Source organism: Ursus americanus, chromosome 24 (genome assembly GCF_024610735.1).
Source record: "Ursus americanus isolate L20-20 chromosome 24, mUrsAme1.1.p, whole genome shotgun sequence".
In the NCBI taxonomy this organism is placed as follows: domain Eukaryota; kingdom Metazoa; phylum Chordata; class Mammalia; order Carnivora; family Ursidae; genus Ursus; species Ursus americanus.
In genome coordinates, this window is record NC_142150.1 from 7,282,766 (window position 1) to 7,300,099 (window position 17,334).

Genomic DNA, 17,334 nt, shown 5'->3' on the forward strand with positions numbered 1-17,334 from the left:
AAGCAGGGACTGAGAAGACCTGACTTCCGTCTGAAAAGGCTGCTCTGTGAAAGGCGAAACAGGGAGACATTCCGAGGATGGCACGAGGGGGCGAGGCTGAGCGGCTGGGGGCAGTGGGCATGGACAGAGTCACTCTACTTTGATAGTAGGGTGTCTAGGACCTGCTGATGTGCTGACACAGGGAGTGAATGAATGGGGGGGTTCACTCCAGTAGCACTATTGATGGGCCGAGGAGCCTGGGGGAGGGCCAGGCTTGGCGAGAAAACCCGAGAGTTTGGTTCTGGACATTTTAAGGTAGAAGTGCCTATTAGACATGAATGAATGAATGAATGAATGAATGAATGAATGAATGAATGACTTGCCCCAAAAGACAGACTTCTGATGAGCCTAAGAGATTATGAACCTGAGAGAGAACTGGGAAAGCGCAGGAATGACAAACGTAGGCGCTCCCAGGTGAGCAGCGGGCAGCTCTAGGTAACTGCTTCTCACTCCATGGGGCCTGATTTGGTGCCTTCATCACTCTAAGGTCCAGTCTCTGTTCCTGTATTTTCTTGAATGAAGTGCATGATGGGGATGCATGCATACTAGTCAGGCTAATAAATATAAATTCCCTTTGTGCACATCCCTACTTCATAAAAAAAATGCATAATGCTTGAATGCAAAACTGCCCTTTGGGTAATTATAACCCAAGTTCTCCTGCTGGTCAGGCAGGAAGCAGCAGCCTGCCAGTAGCCTGGTGAGTGGCCAGGGCTGCCGGGCGGGGACCCACATCAGCACAGCACTCCACCCCCGCCCCCCCGGGGGGGAGGGGGCGTCAGCGGGAGGAGTGGCAATGGTAATCCGAGAGCCTGCGGGGTCTGCGCTGCTGGGGAAACGCTGCAGCTCCTGCTGCCAGGCCATCGAACGTGTTCCTGGGGAGTGTGAAGCCGCACAAAATGAGGGCCCGCGAGAGGGGCAGCTCAGGCCCTGGCCCTGAGAAGAACACAGACCTTAGGAGCTGGGGAGGCCTAAGGGCAAGGCCGGGCATGTGCCCCCAGAGTGCAAATCTTCCAGTGGTGCCTTAGCTCAGAAGGAAATCCAAAGTCCGGGCCTTGGTCTACAGGGTTCCACACCATCTGGGCCCCAGCTACCTCTCTGATGTCTATGCTGCTGCTCCTGTCCCCACACAGTGGCCTTCTTGCCGTTCCTCCAATTGGCCAGTCAGGCTTCCAGCTGCAGCCTTCACCCTGGCTGCTCCCTCTGCCTGGGACTCTCCTCTCTGGGTATCCACATGGTGCCCACCCTCCCTCCATTCATTCAGGTCTGTTTCAATGTCACTTCCTCAGAGAACTTTCCCTGACCACTCAACCCCATCCTGCTACCCCCTCACACTGCTTTATTTTCCTTGCTGGCACATAACACCCCATTATATATTTACTTGTCTCTCTACTAGAAGGAAAAACTTCATGAGAGCAAAAATTTCATTTTGTTCAACCGCTGTGTCCCCAGCACTGAGAATAGTTACGGGTATATAAAAGGTGCTCACTATTTGTTTTAGGAATGAACAGGTCACCTGCCCCAGGAGGAGCTCCCTCCCTTGAAAGGAAAGTCCAGTCTAAGAGCTGGGCAGGCCGCCCCCGGGGTCACCAATCCAGAGGACCGCTGTGGGGGCGTCTGGAGGGGACAGTCAGGGCAGCCTGTGTTGAAGGGACGTGCAGTTTGCAGAGTGCCCGCAGCCTCGGTTGTGGGGAAGAGACATTACAGCTAACGACTGGTCGGACTCGACCTTTGGCTCTCGGCCTGGCCTGGCCAAGTCTGTCCTGGCTCTTGGAATAAGTACCCACCCAGTCCCCCGCAGGCAGACGCCCCACTGCCCCGGACCAGGAAGAGCCCGCTGGACAGCATGTATCTCAGGCTCTCCCTGGATGGGCCAGAGAATGTGGAAACCATTGCCGCTCCTCACTAGCTGTGGAGCCAAACAGGCCTGGATACGATCCTGCCTGTCACCCGCCGTGTGGGTCTGAGCTCTGGTTTCTTCACCTGTAAATAAGGACAATCACCTTCCCTTCACCATTTTCCCCCGAATGAATGTGTAGCGTGCCCAGCACAGAGTCCATCCTGTGATACCTGCTCCGTTGACACTTGTTCCCTCCCCCATCTCCCCAGCTGCCGCTGGGGTGGCCTCGTGCCTCCTGCCCAGGATCCAGTTCCCTGCCCTCCTTGGTCTGGTCTATCTTGCTGCCAGCTGCTAGTACATTTGGGAGAACCCCATGATCAAAGCATGCCATCCCTCCTCTCCTCCCATCCACCAAGACCCCTCGTGTGGAACAGGGAGGTAACACTTCACACGAGTTCTAGCTGAGAGCTCAGATCAGTGATTGAGGTGTCCCGACAGGCACAAGCCACTGAGCATTGCTATGGAAACCAGTCTGTTATTCTCCACGGTGTCACTCGTTTCCTGGCTCGGCTGCCTTTGCGGCTCAGGGGGAAGGGCGTGGAAGAGGTGGGGGAGGATGAGACTCCTAGCGGGGCCTCTGCGCCTATGGGCTGCCTGACCGAGCCTAACTCTCTGCTTCTTCCTGGGTCTTACCTTCCCCAGCACTAGGCTGTAGGCCCCTGTTTCTCAAACCATGGCCTAATGACTATCTGCACCCATTAACAGCCAGAGTTCTCATGTCTGGTCGCACCGGCCATCAGAGTCTCCCTTGGAAGGTTATGATGAACACCAGAGTTTGAGAACCAGGGTTAGACAAGCTAAATTGTTTTCCACCTCCCTGGGGTAGAACAGGTAACACGGAAGCTCCTCTCACTGGAACAGGGGTGATGGGCTCAGAGGCCCACGTGCTCAGCACCCCCCACAACCCCATCTGGCTCCATAGGATCCTAGAGCTTCCACCTAGACTCAGTGATTTCTAGCATCTTCTTTAGAAGGGAAGTCAGATGTTCATTCATAGATACGTAGTAGGTGCCTTCTGCTTTCTTTACGCAAGCATTTGTCGGAAGTCAGTAGCTCTACTACTTACATAGGTGTGTAAACTTGGGCCAGTTAATGTCTCTGGGGCTCAAATCTCTCATTTCTAAAATGGGAAAAGAATACCTTTTTCCCTACCTTACAGGATTCTTATAATGGCCAAATAATCAAATGAGAACACCTATGAAGAAGTGATGAGGGGCTTCTGGGGGGCTCAGTTGGTTGGGCATCCGACTCTTGGTTTTGGCTCAGGTCATGATCTCAGGGTCATGGGTTCGAGCCCCACGTGGAGGGTGTCTGCTTCCCCTTTCCCTGTGCCCCTCCTCCCACTTGCATGCGGTCTTTCTCTCTCTCAAATAAAGAGTATTAAAAAAAAAAAAAAAAAAGAAGGTGCCTGGGTGGCTCAGTCGGTTAAGTGTCTGCCTTCGGCTCAGGTCCTGGGATCCAGCCCCATGTCAGGCTCTCTGCTAAGTGGGAAGTCTGCTTCTGCTTAATCTCTTTCTCTCTCTCACATAAATAAATAAAATCTTTATATTAAAAAAAAGAGAGAACTGGTATGTTACCCGGAGGAGACTCTCCAGACACTAACCACCACTGCTCCTGCTATTAGCAGTAGTATATATAACTTTCTCAAGTCGCTGAATGAATGGTCCTCAGAGGCGTCTGGAAATGTTAATCTCCTACTTTAGCTAAACTTCCAGAGGGTGTTACAGGGCTGGGGGAGCCACTGGTCTGAAAGCTTCATCTGAAAGACAGCAAGCCACCCAACAGGGGTGTTCCTGAGGTTTAAGATCATTACTCAGTTTGTTATCTTCTAAGTGGATTATTTCTCTACTATCCAAACTTTCTTCATTGATCATGTATTACTTTTATAATAAAAGACTTTTTTAAAAACTGTTGAAAATACTGTCTGATATACAAAGTTCTTAAAAACTGTTGTGCCTTTATCTGATGCTTTAAAATGAGTTCAAATAAGAGCAAAGGCAAACGTCAGGCTCTGCTGGGTGTGGGCCGCATGGCCCTATCAGAGGACTGCGGGGCCAGCTCTGCCACTGACTCAGTGCATGGACGTGGGCGAGCCACTGCCCCTCCCAGGTCCTCTGCTTCCACTTCTATAAACTGAAGGCACCAGCTTTACTGATCTCCAGCTGTGACGGTTAGTGTTTCAGGATAATGCTCCCAACACACCCAGGCTGTCTGTCATTTCAGAGCACGTCCAGATGTGCTAAAAGGCTGCAGACTTGCTGGGCTCGAGGTGGCACATGGAGAGGCCGTTGCTGAAAACAATGTCCCTCTCCCTAGTCACCCAACTGGAGTTTCAGACTTTCCAAAGCACCCTCAGCCCCACTATAAACCCAGAGCAGAAAGATCAGGGGACGAGCGTGTCTAGAAGAGAGGTGCTCACTTAGGAACTGCACCCTTGGAAGTGACGGGGTCATGACCAAAATCATGGCATCTTGACTCCAAGCTCAGAGCTCCTCACCTCACTGGGATCGGATCCCAGGGCTCTCAGTCCCATGGAAGAAACATGGACCCAAAGAGCTTTCATCTGGTGGGTCACCAGAGCTGAAGTCGGAAGATGGGGCCATGCCCCTGCTCCAGCTCTTCCTGCCGTGTGTCTCCGGACCATCCGCTCCCTGGTACTAAGCCTTGGGCACGTCCTCCTGAACTCGGGGAGAGTACTCCTGACAATCCCATGCTACAGTGAGGTTCGTGTGAGGGAATGCAAACCTTTTGTGTACTCTAAAGCTATTCATTACCATTTACACCATATATCGTGCCCAAAGGTTGACAGAATCTATTTGTGTCCTTCAAGAAACCAACAATCCTGGGAAGTACAAGTCCTGGGCCACAGGGCAGCTGCATCCGGGACCCGAACGGGCAAGTCACTTCCCTCTGTGGGCTGAGCAGCACAGGACCCTGGGCCTGCCTGACTCCAGGCGTGGGGAGCCCAAACAGCACCAAAGCTGAACACACCTGACGGGAGTGGAGAGCCCGCCAACATGGGCAGTTCTTCACTCTGAGCGGTCATCCAATCCACAAACACCCTTCTATCAACTCAGACGCAGGCTACCGAGGTGCTCACGTGTACGAGGAAAGAGAAGGAGGAAGGAGCGAAGATGAGGAAGAGTCCCCATTTCTTAAGGAATTCCCAATCTCTTACTAACCAACATTTCCTGAGCACTCAACGACATTCCGGGAATCCCGTAGAACTATTTCCACTCTCTCAGTTCACACCTGTCATACCGCGGTGGGCAGCCATGTTCAGGATCCCTATTTCACCCCTGAAGAAGCTGAGGCTCAGGCTCCCCTGGAAACTGAATGGTGGAGCCAGGACTCAAACCAGGTCAGTCTGTCTCCAAATTTGAAGTTCTTAACTCCTGTATTCCATGGCCTCTGTATCTCGGATACCTCAGGCAAGCATCTTCCTCTCTGGATCTCAGTATGCCTATGAAACGCAGAGGTTCAATGATGCTAGCAGGTACAAGAGATAAGGCGAACACTTGTGAGCCAAGACAGAGAAGAAGAAATGGCCCCCTGAAGTAAGGTGTGAGGGGCAGAGACCAGTCCCCACGCCTCAGGAAAGGAAGGCAGAGTGTCCTCCCCCCATTGTCTGGGTGGAGTGAGGCCACCGTCAGGCCTTTGCCTAGGGCTCAGAGCAGCAAGTTTTGGAGAGACAAGGCTGACACCTGTCCACCTCTACCAGTGTCTTTTCTCCCACCAAACCTAACTGCCCACCCCATCTACTCTCTCCATCTGCCTTCCCGGCCCGGCCTTTGTTCATACTACTCCCCCTACTCTTCCCCATCTCCTCTCACTTCTTTCCTCTGCGAGGTCTCTCCTGATCCTGAGGCTCTCCCGGACAGACTAGAACAGACAGAATGGATAGCTTTAACTACTTAAATACCATTTCACCAGAAGCCCCCATACCAATGGAACAGCATTTTCCTTTAAGATCTGGTCCTCAGTGCATGGCTCCCTGTCTTCACAATTTGCTCTGTCTCTACTGGAGAAAGAGCAGTGGCCCTTCTCCATCTGAATCGTTCACAGCAGCAGATGCCAGGAAGGTTGCCTGGAGAGTCTGGAATGCCACGTTGCCATGGTAACAGCACACTAAGGTTCGGGATGCTTTATCCCCCATGAGCTGCCCTGGCAGTGCCATGCCAGGCTGCTGGTGGAATCTTCCTTGATGAGCCAAAAAGAATCCCATTAATGGACAAGAAACTGCTCCACTGGTGTTGAGGTTCAGCTCTTGCGAGCACACTTGTGGGCCACTCAAGTGGCTGTTGGCTGATAAGGACGCCAGAGTCCGGCTCTCTGCACTACGGCTCACTCGGGGTGATACGGTTTTTAACTGGCTCAGCCAACAAAGCAGGCCCTCCCCCACTCCAGCCCCCAAATTACCACTTCTCTTGTTTGATGCTGCCAGCCAGGGATCTGCCTGCATGGACCCTGGCAATTAGCACAGCACTTGCATTTGTTGGGGAATTAAGAGTCACTGATTAGCCTAATTCCACGTCATTTACAGGCAGTGAGTATCAGCCTGAGACTGACTTTTCCCAACAGTGGCCCAGAGGTGGCTAGATCATGGCCTGAGTCTGAAATGGAGGCAAGGGCCTGGTAAGCCAGACTGCGAACCAGGAGGAGAGACAGAACTCACCTCCAGGCCTGGCAAAATGTCAGCCATTGCCTCCCCCTGTTCTGCCTGCCTCAGGGAACCGAAGACCAGAGGAAGGTGTCTCCAAATTGAGGTCATGCCTGTTTCCAAGCCAATCCTGACCAGAAAGGGAGCCCATTTCCCTTTGACAGCCTCCCTGCTGACCGCCCCAGGGAATGCCCAGCCAAAGGCCTAGTGACCCCTAAACTGAGGATTGCTGAGGCTAGAGGGTCTGAGTTCACTGTAGCTGGATGGGCAGGACTCTGACACTCTGCCTACCTCTGTTGCCATCTCACCACCTCAGGACCTGAACCTTGTATCTGTCCCCCAAGTTGATATCTAGCTGGATCCCCCTGGAATCTGAATGCCCCGCAATAATTACTTTAAGATTCCTGCTCTCAGACCCCTTACCTTCCTGCTGAAGGACCCCAAACAACCCCTCCAGGATACATTCCCAGGATCATACAGCCCCTACACCTTGGATGGTTGATCCCTATCCTGACCTAGCAAGAGCCAAGTCCATAGCTAGTATGGTTCTCCTGGGTTTCTACCCTCTTCTGCCAATTTGCTTGTATGCAGCAGAGAGGCGGCACGAGCATGTGGAGCTTGCTGGCTGAGTATGTGCCCACGGACACTGGGTAACTTCCAGATCCCCTCAAGGAATTGCATAGGATCGAGGCCCTTCTGGACAGGCCTTGATGACTGAGCTTCCCCTAATTTCAAGCTTGCTCAAAAACAGGGGGCTAAACTAGGTCTTTCTAGTCACTCACCCTCCCCCCAAAACCATGTGAGTTTACTTTGGTAGATGCTATAAGGGATACAGAATGAACCATCAACGAGTATGTAGTCTAGGTGGTCAGAGGAGACATCCCGACGAAAAAAGAAAAGTTAAGAGAGGGGGAGGAAGGGCCTTCCAAGCAGGAGTAGAGTGAGCTTGTAGAGCTAGTGGTGGTAGCTCGGTCTGGTGGAAGGAGAGGCAGTGCAAAAGGCAGTAGAAGGAAATAAATTTGGAAGGATGGGTAGGGGGCATATCACTGCAGATGGCTCAGGAAATATAATCCTCAAAATGCCTGACTACAGATTTTGGACTTTATCCAGCAGCCACTGGAAGCCACTAAGACTTTTGAGCAAGGGAGTAGCAGAATCAGAGCTGTGCTTCAGAAAGAAAATCTGGATAATAACTGTCATCATCATTGTCGTTGTCGTCACGGTGGATAACACTGAGGGAGCACTTGGACTGAACGCGGAGGAGGGGCTGCAGGAAGATCTGCTCGGAGGCAGAGGCAAAGTTCAGGGGGAAGAGCATGAGCGAAGCCCATACTGTCTCTCAGAAGCAGTGGGATGAAGAAGACAGACGGCGGGAGAGAAAGCAAGGAGGCGGGACCAAGAGGGCCTGGCATCGTGAAGCTGCGGGTTCGGAAGGGTGACAGGAGTCAGCCTGAGCCAGAGGACTGGGAGGATGGAGGTCACAGCGAGGTCTAGGATGTGACACTCTTTGATTCGTAAGCCTCATAGATGGATCTAGAATCCACTCCCAAGGACACAGTCAAAATACCCCTCCTGTCACCCTGACTTCAAGAAAGCATCCGGGGAAGAACAAAGCATGACAGCAGGGCAGCTCTCTGGGGCAGACTTACTCTTCTCCACTCTGCCCTGATCCTACCAACCAAGAACCTGCTGGCTGAAGCGAGAAGGAAGGGACCTGGGGGGGTGTCCTCTCCTAGCTTTGACCCATGTCCCTTCTTGGTTGGAGGTCTTTCTGTCACAAGAAGCATCAGACTGGGGTCCCCCGTTAGGGAGGGGCCTGGTTTTAACCCGCGTTGTTTGCTTCTCTGTCCGCAGGGACCGCGGCTGCCCCACGGCCCTGGGGGTGAGGGCTCTCAGAGGGACGGCAAGAGCTACCTCCTCCGGGACTGCTCTCACTCCTCACAAGCCACATGAACCGTCTGCCTTGATCAGGAGGGCTTTCCACCCTGCTGCACCCTCCCCCACGCTCTACAGTCTCTGACTGTGCTCACACACGCTCCTTCCACTTCCTCCAGTCAGGAAGGCCTTATCCATCTCTCCTGGGCCAGTCCAAATCCTCGTCTAGCCTTCAAGGCTTGGCTCCAGTCCTCCTTCCCCTAGAAAGTCTACAACGAGCATTCCTTCCCTGAGCCGAGCTACAGCACTTCGAAAAGAAGTTCCAGAGCAGGAAAGGAACTTTGAGATCACTGGCCCAACCCTCTCAACGCGACTGAGGAGGACACTGGGCACTGGAGAAGGGAAGAACTTGCCCAAGGCAGAGGACTAGGACTAGGTGAACTCCGTGGACAAGCCTCTCATGAACTTTATGGCTCTGCTCTGTTTCACCTATCCATAACACAGATCGGGGTACATGTATGACATTGTGGGGGAAATGCCTCCTGTATCTCTTCTGCACTGGCGCAGAGCCCTGGCTTGCAGGCAGCTCAAGAAATACAATCCTCACTAGCCAAAGGCTCAGGAAGGCAACAGGTCCTGAAGAAAAGCAAGACACAGGTGAAGAAGGAAAAAACTCCTCCTTCCAGCAATTCTTCACTGTTCTGGGATACAAGCCAAGCCTAGTCTCTAGATTGGGGTGGGACAGAGACGATGCATTCAAAAGGACTATGACATCCAAAAGAAAGTTCTGCAACCAACAGAGTTCCAGCCCAGAGCTTCCTGGGAGAGTAGCTTGAGAGGCTGGCAGAAGGGGCCATGCTGAGGCCAACCTCCGACCTGGGGGCTCTGGCGGTGATGGTCATACCAGCTGTGGGAAGATTTTCCTTTTAAAGCTGAATCTTCGGGTTTTTAGAGTGAAAAGAACTCCTCAAGATCACCTAATCCAATTCCTGAATTTTTCAAACAGGAAAACTGAGGTCTTGGAAAGAAAAGAGACTTGATCATGTCATACCACACCTCAGGGTCACAGCCAGAACGCAGCTCCAAACCTTTTCTCAACTGGGTCCCACATGGGTGTGGAAGGACAGGGCCCAGTAGGGGTAAATGGCCACCAGTACTTCCTACTTTGATTTTTAAAACGTCCAAACTCAATTACTGACTGACAGACGATTTGGGTTTAAAGAAAAGTACTAGGTTTGACTAAGGCTCCAAGGGAAGAAGCCACTTGCTTGAGATCATACAGCTAGAAAAAGGTGGTGCCAAAACTCAAGCGCAGACTGACCTGGTTCCAAAGTCCTTCCTTTTTCCACTGGTTCATGCTGCCAGCCATGCTGCCTCTAGGCCCAGAAGAGAGGAAGAAAGACAGGACAGACAGACACCCTGAGAGTCTGAGAATGGATTCCATTGGACAGATACCTTCTGGAGGAGCCCCTCTTTTGTCTGAGATCCCGAGCCTGGTGCTGGAGACACAGAGAGGAAATGAGATCCAGAAGCGCGGAGACTGGTAGGAAACTCCCAGGGAGATTCTAAATGAGCAGTGATAAAGGTTGGAGGAAAAGCACACACAGTCCTTTAAATTCTAAGAAAGAATGAGGTTGAGGAACAGACAAGAAAGGGATGGTGAGAAAGAACTGGCCGGCAGGGTCCTGCCTGACGATGTGTGTGCCCCCTGGGCCACAGTCATCTTGGTGCTCGCGGAGCACAGCGCCATGCCTGGCCCACAGAGGCAGGCACGACAGAGCTGCTGAGTCAGTACACAGATGAATGAAACTCCTACCCCACAGGGAATCGAGATGCAGCTCCAGTCCCTGCAGAGAAAGGGCCTGCCCACCCAGTGGGGTCCTGCGCCCCCTCCATCTGTAGAGGGACACGAGGCAGCTGGCGGGTCCAAAAATGCTGACACAGAGAGGGACAAGAACTTCCAGCCCCAACCGACTTCTCCATGGCAACAAGCTGACAGAAAACTGCACAGGAGACTGAGAAGCCAGTTTTAAAATAAAGACACAAAACACTCTGAGTCTAACATTGCACACGCAAAGTAATAGCTCAGCCTCCCAGGCCCCTAGGAGGGGTAGGCACAATCACGAAAAAAGGTACCTCCTTCCAGGCCGCCCATTCCCCTGCCAAGGGCCCCCATGCCTCCTCTCCTCCTGGGTACTCTTCCAAGAGCTGCCCGGCACGGGCTCTCTTGCTTTGCACTATATGCTTTAGGCACTGCGTCAAATCTGACAAGCAAGGGTAGAGGCTCCTCCGGGGCTGGGGCCGGCCAGCTCCTACAGCAAACGGGCAGTGGCAGCCGGCTTCCGGTCGCACGGCAGCAGCGGGGGGCTGCCGCAGGGGGCCGAGGAGGAAGAGCAGGGCAGAGACCCCTTTCCTCCTTCTGTCTCCTGATGGTCAAATCCTGCTTCATCCTTCAGGGCTCAGCTGTATTTGCCTTCATCTCCCTAGGATGACTCAATCGCACTCACCTTCCAGTGTAAATCCAAAGCCCGGTGTTTACCTTTCAAATATAAAACTTTTCATTATACTTCTGCTTGCAGAAGTCGACAAGACAGTCTACTTTGCATTCTACTTCTGCTGCCTTATTCTGCCCCCCCTCCAGTAGAGAGCCTGGTCTGTGATAAAGCCTCAATAAATGTTTTCTGAATTGAATCAACAGCACGAGAAAACATTTTAATTTGAGGAGCTGGAGACTAACCCTCCTAGTGTCCACTGAGACAAGCTTGTCCGTCCAAAGCCTTGGGTGCTTTGGGAGCATGACGGCAGTACCACCCCCTCTCTGATGCTGCTGTCCTTCCCGCTGGGTCCCCCCACTGGCTTTCTGTCTCCTCACTGTGTGCTCTCCTTTACAGTTCTGTAGACGTTACCGTATTTGAAAGGATACCCCGAACAAGCTGGGTTCAATGCTAGCTATATCGCCTCCTGTCTGTGCGAACTTAGGCAAGTCATTTAATCTCTTTGACCCTCGTCTACAGAATGGGAACAGTCCATTTCTGTACCTATATCCTGTCTACCTCCTAAGATTGGCGTGAGGAGCAGAGATGACAAATTGTGAAGATGACTCTAAAAGCTACAAGGCAGGTGGGTTCAGTGTCCGACTCTTGGTTTTGGCTCAGGTTATGATCTCAGGGTCCTAAGACTGAGCCCTGCATCCGGCTCTGCACACAGCACAGAGTCTGCTTGAGATTCTCTCCCTCTCCCTCTGCCTCTGCCCACCCCCCTACACACATACTCTCTTAGTAAATAAAATCTTAAATAAAATAAAAGCGGTAAGATGGTAACTAAGCAAAGCTAAGGTGGAGTGGATTTTGCTAAGTGCGGATTAAGCTAAGAGCTTTTTCCAAGATTTGGTAAAAAAAGAAGCTGAGGCCTCAATTCAGGAAGTGACTTGTCCACGATCACACAGGGAGGAAGTGGCAAAGCAGGGTCCAGGTCTAATTCCTGGTCCGGAGCTTTTCCCCTAACCCTATGCTGCCTTAGAAGTCCCATCCGGGCATTCTTTGGCAAAAGCAATTCCACATTCCATTACACTGAGAAGCACTTTGGATCACCTGAGGAGTATAAATCTCGAGATGGAATGGAGTCCAGCTCTCTACTTCCAGGCAGAATGCCACCTGAAACGTTCTAGGCAGGGAGTTAACTCTCACTCGCCCAGTAAGCCTTTCCTCACAGTCTCTCCGCCCGTGCTAACTCGCCCCGCACCAGAAAGGCCGTCCTGGCAGGTCAAACAGTCTTGCCCAGGTCTCCCAATCCAACCCAAGAACAAACATAAGGAATGCTACACTGCAGGTTCCGGAGAAGCGGATTGGGAAGAGCCTGGACAGCACACAGAGGAAAACTGGTATGGCTCCGACTGCAGACTTTAATGGAAAACCGTGAAGGCTGCTCCAGCACTTGACTCAGGAAGCAGGGACACCGATTCCCTAGGGTGTGAAGTCAGCAGAAACAGATCTCAGAGAGACAGGAGGGACACACGGGTCTCACTGCCCAGATTCTAACAGCTTCCAGGCCCACATGCCAGAGATGTCACTGAGTGAAGCCTCTTCAGACCTCAGCAATGACTTTGAAAAGGAGGGAGAAAGAGAGTGAAGGGAATGTTTTTGTTGAGAACCCTAGCCCTTTCATGGTGTAATGGTTAACTCTGTGCCACCCTGGCTAGCTTACGGTGACCAGTTGTTTGGTTAAACACCAGTCTAGATATTGCTGTAAAGGTATTTTTTTGGAGACATGATTAACATTTACAATCAATTGTGGTGGGCCTTATCCAACAAGACTGATGTTTCCTGAAGAAGGAATCCTGCCTCAAGGCTGCAACACAGAAACCCTGTCTGAGTTTCCGGCCTTTGGATTCAGGACTGCGACATCTACTCTAACCTAAATCTCCAGCAGGGCTTGCCCCAAAGATTTCAGACTTAGCAGCTTCCATGATCATGTGAGACAATTCTTTAAAATAAGTCTAGATAAATAGATAGCTAGAGATCGATCGGTCCTATTGGTTCTGTTTTTCTTGGAGAACCCCAATCAATACATGAACACGTGTGAGACTGGGTGTTTTCATCTAGCTTACTTCATGTAACCCTCCTAACGACCTGAGAGGAGGTTTTGCTGTTTTGATGTTTGCTTACAGGTAAGGAACCCGAGGTCCAGAGAGTTGAGTCACTTGGTAAGAGAGACCCCAAAGCCCATGCTTTACCAATTTCATCACAGGGCCTGAGGGAGTAGAATTTCTCTGAAGAAAGCCAGGACAAGAATTCCTCCCAAATACTATTGCTGATTCCTGAGTTTTTCTCCATGGCGACGCAGTTAATGCCAACCAGAACTGGGGGTATGAATAGGTTTGCTCATTCAAGCAGCACAACCTGCTTTTGTAAAACATGGTCTCTAGGCTCTCCATTATGCCCTGGGATTTGTATCTGATTTGGAATTTGGGTCTGCATCAGTACTTCAGGGTCTCATTGCCTTTAAAGCTGAGCTCTGAGTGTCCGGGGAAGACACGGATTTTGTTAACCTATGAGTGGTCTTCTTCCTGAAGGCAAATCCAGCCTGGAGACCATTTCCATCTGACTCCTGGTGGGAAGCAGGTGGACTGTGTTCTCTGCTTGAACAACAGACCCTAAGGGACTGTATTCCCTGGGGTGGTGACGGAGCAAGCAGCTTTTCCTGGGCGTCCTCGGGCTGCCCCTTCCCCACCACAGGCCACTCACCACTGTCTCCGGGGAAGCACAGGAATTCTTCCCCTGAACGACGTTAGCCCAAGGATGGACGAACCTCTTTCCTCAGTTCCCATTAGCAGAGCAGAGGCAGCACAGGGTTTGCAGAAGTTTACTAAATGCTAGCGGCACTGAAAAGAAAGAATCCCAGCAATTTAAAACACATCTACAGACAGGCAGGGCTGCCAAGATGAGGTTTCTGACCCTTTGATATCGCCTCTCTCCCTCCAAGGGGTTGGGACATACATCTGCAGCAGTCTTTGCTTCCTGTCATTTGAACTTCCTGCAGTTCCCACTTGGTCACTGTCTTGCTTACTGTCTCAAAGGCACAGCCTCCCAGAGCAGTACTTCCTGACATGTTAAGGCACACAGAAGAAATGATTGTGTTTGACACACTGGCTGAAGGGAGAGGTGACTGTGTGGTCCCAACACTGGCTCCTGCCAGCCCAAGCTTGGCCAGCCCCTACGCCCCACCCTGTCCCAGGGGATCTTGGTCTTCACACCCTCGTTGGGTAATCTGTCCTACAGAGCCTTGCTGCCCTTGTGACCCAAGTCAGGAGATCCAGAATCAACTCTGCCTTCTGCCTAGGCCAATCCTTTCACTTCGGAGCTCCGGTCTAGGGGTCCTACTTCCTCCTCCGATGATGGCCTGGAATGTGATGACAAGCATATTCACCTCTCAGATGAAATCTGAAATAGAGAAGTGCCCTTACCCATTATAGACCAAAGGGTCCTCCTTCGAGGACCAGGAAAAGTATTACTTTCCCTTAGGAAGCCTGCCAAGCTTTGTTTTGTGCATTGTTTTCTGTGTCTTTTCGAAGACCAGGGATCCCGCCCTTCCTCTGTGGCTGGTGTTACTACTGTGCACCCCTTCCTCCCCCCAGAAAATAGTCACATGCATGTTTACAGTAGCCGCTAGAGCTTATGGTCACCATCAGCCAGAACTCCAGGGAAAGGCAAAAGCTAGTGTAATAACAACTAGCATGTACGATGGACTAAGCACTACTTTGAGCACCTCACATGCATTAACTCACTAATCGATCTTCACCATAACCCTTTCATTATACCCATTTTACAGACAAGAAAATCAAGGTGCAGAGAGAGTAAATGACTTATATAACTAGTACGTGGCAGAGCTGGGATTCAAAACCAGGTACTCTGGCTCTATAGCCTTTAATCCAAACAACTCTGCCAGGTTAGTTTTATTAATTGAGGAAATTGAGGTTTGCGCACTCGACTAAGATCTCACAGCTAATAAGAGACAAATCGAGTTATTCAACCCAGAGGTTGCATCCCTTCTCAAACTCTCCCTGGTAAGGATTGTGTTGCAATTACTCCAGGCTGAATTCAGGGAGGCCAGCTGACTTCATTTATCCTCTGGGTTGAAAGGCCACAGAACCAGGAATGGATGTCCACTGCTAGCAGGAAGGTTCTTTCAGCAGCTGACTTTGAATGAGGAGGTTTCCAAGGCACTTTATATATAAAGATTATATATATAAAATTCTCTCCTTCCCTTAGATGGAAAGAAGGCCTAGGAGAGCCTCATTCCTGTGACCAGGCACACACTTTCCTGTTATTGTTCTGAACAACACATGGTTATAGCTTTCTGGATGTCCACTCTACCCAGGTGCTGCTCTAGGAGTAGTCTCATACATGAACCTACTTGTTTCCGAGACTGAGTGAGACACAGGAAGCAGAGTCTCCAGTGGAAGGGCAAAGGCTTAGAGGGACCCAGAGCTACTACCGACTTCCTGTGGGGATTTAGGCCAAGTTTCATAATCTCTAAGAGTTTCAATTTTCTTACCTATAAAACAAAAAAAGCAAACAAAGAAATTCTTCCTTTCAGGGTGGTTATGAGGAAAAAAAGAAGTATGAAATTTTACAGCAGAGAAAGAAAACGCTCTATATGTATGTATCACATTCTGCTACCTCCCCTTTATCATTAAGGAAACTGAGGCTCAGAGAGGTTAATGCTTGTTCACTGTCACATAATTAGTTAGTGGCATGGCTGAGTCGTGAACCTACACCCTCTGGCTTGAGCCTGGAAGCTTTACTGCCACACCATCTGCCTCCCTACAAAGGCCCAACAGGCTCCCCAGATTGGTGGGGCACCTCAGGCCTTTCCTTGTCAGCTCAGCCCTCTCCTACGGGGCTGAGGCGGCATGGACCTCCCCGGCTTTGGTTTCTGTAAGGTTTCCATAAAACGTAGGAATGGAAATTCCATGCTTGAACTTGAATGATCAAAGGGAAGGAGGAGAGGCCATCGTGGTAAGATCGCTGGGTTTCAATTTTGAGGGACGGAGGCTATTCCTTTGCAGAGCCTTGAGCACCCATGCCTGGGATGTGGCAGCTGCTGTTGTCTGGGAGATGGGTACAGAGATGGGCCTTTGGCGGCACCAGACCCAGTGGGTGACTCAGCACCAGCTGGCTCTGGCCCTCTGCCCCTGCAGGACAAACCGCAGAAATTCATGGGTCCTCAGAGCGGCTCTGCTGGGGGTGTGTGGCCTGGCTCTGTGGAGTCCTAGTAGCTGTAGCTGTTGTGGTTCTGTCTGATCCCCGTAGCTCCCGGTCACCCAGCCCTATGGGATCTGCCTAAAAAGATCGAGATGCTGTTTCCTCTTCTCCATCCTCATTTTTGCTGCCCTAATGTCGGCCCTCATCATCACTTACCTAGCACAATAATATTAACTAACATGCGCTTGAAGCGCATTTCTTTCTTATTCTTTTTTGGAAAACTGTGCTAAAACATACCTGACATAAAGTTTGCCCTTTCATCCATGTGTCAGTGCACACAGCTCAGCGGGATGAAGTACACTCACCCTGTGCCACCGTCACCACGCCTTTGTGTCTTCCCGCAATGAAACTCTGTACTCGTTAAATAATAACTTCCCACTTCTCCCCCTCCTCAGCGCCTGCCACCCACCACCCTAGTTTCTGTCTGAGTGTGCCTGCTCTCGTGCCTGCTAGGAGTGGAGTCACACAGCATTTGCCCTTTGTGACTGGCTCGTGTCACTGTGCATGACGCCCTCGAGGTACGTCCGTGTTGTAGCGTGCGTCAGAATAGCCTTCCTTTTTAAGACTGAGTGTCCCGTGAAGTGCATTTGCTTATTCAATCCTCCCAAGAGTCCTCTGAGGCAGATACGTTATTATGGCCACTATACAGAAAGGAGATGGAGGGACAGAGAGACGGGGTACTTGGATCACTCAGCTGGCAGGGAGCAGAGGTGCGACTGAGGCCCAGGCTGTGGTGCTCCGAACCCTCGTGCTTCCCCGCTCTGCTGTGAGCTCCGCGCCTTCTCCCCGACATCCCTCCTACTCACAGGCCTCCTGAGCTCCACTCCCCATCAAGGCGGTAATCGTTCTAAAAGGCCAATCTAACATTGTTACGCTCTCCTTCAAACCCTTCCTTGGTTCCTCTGCCTATGGTGATCTTAAACCCACTAGCACGGCCTTCAGGCCCGGCCCTGAACCAGCTCCCACCTCCTTTTCTGGCCTTTCCCCTCTGCTCCCCCAAACCTTAGTCCTCAGCACCCAGACTCTGTGCCTTTTAACCTGCTGTTCTCTCTACCTGCAACACCCGCTCCCCAAATGAGACAAATTCCAAGTCATCTTTG

At 51.3% G+C, this 17,334-nt stretch overlaps 1 protein-coding gene across 6 annotated transcripts in view; it reads right to left on the minus strand.

The window, feature by feature from the left end:
* Positions 1-17,334, minus strand: part of SERGEF (secretion regulating guanine nucleotide exchange factor) — a 217,676-nt gene that overhangs the window by 13,120 nt on the left and 187,222 nt on the right. The window contains exon 12 of one of the 6 annotated variants that reach the window (XM_087855335.1): positions 13,717-13,851. The exons of the other annotated variants lie outside the window; for them this stretch is intronic. The gene's annotated coding sequence lies outside the window, so the exon portion shown is untranslated. Of the gene's footprint in view, positions 1-13,716; positions 13,852-17,334 lie in introns of those variants that run through there. 6 annotated transcript variants of the gene reach the window in all.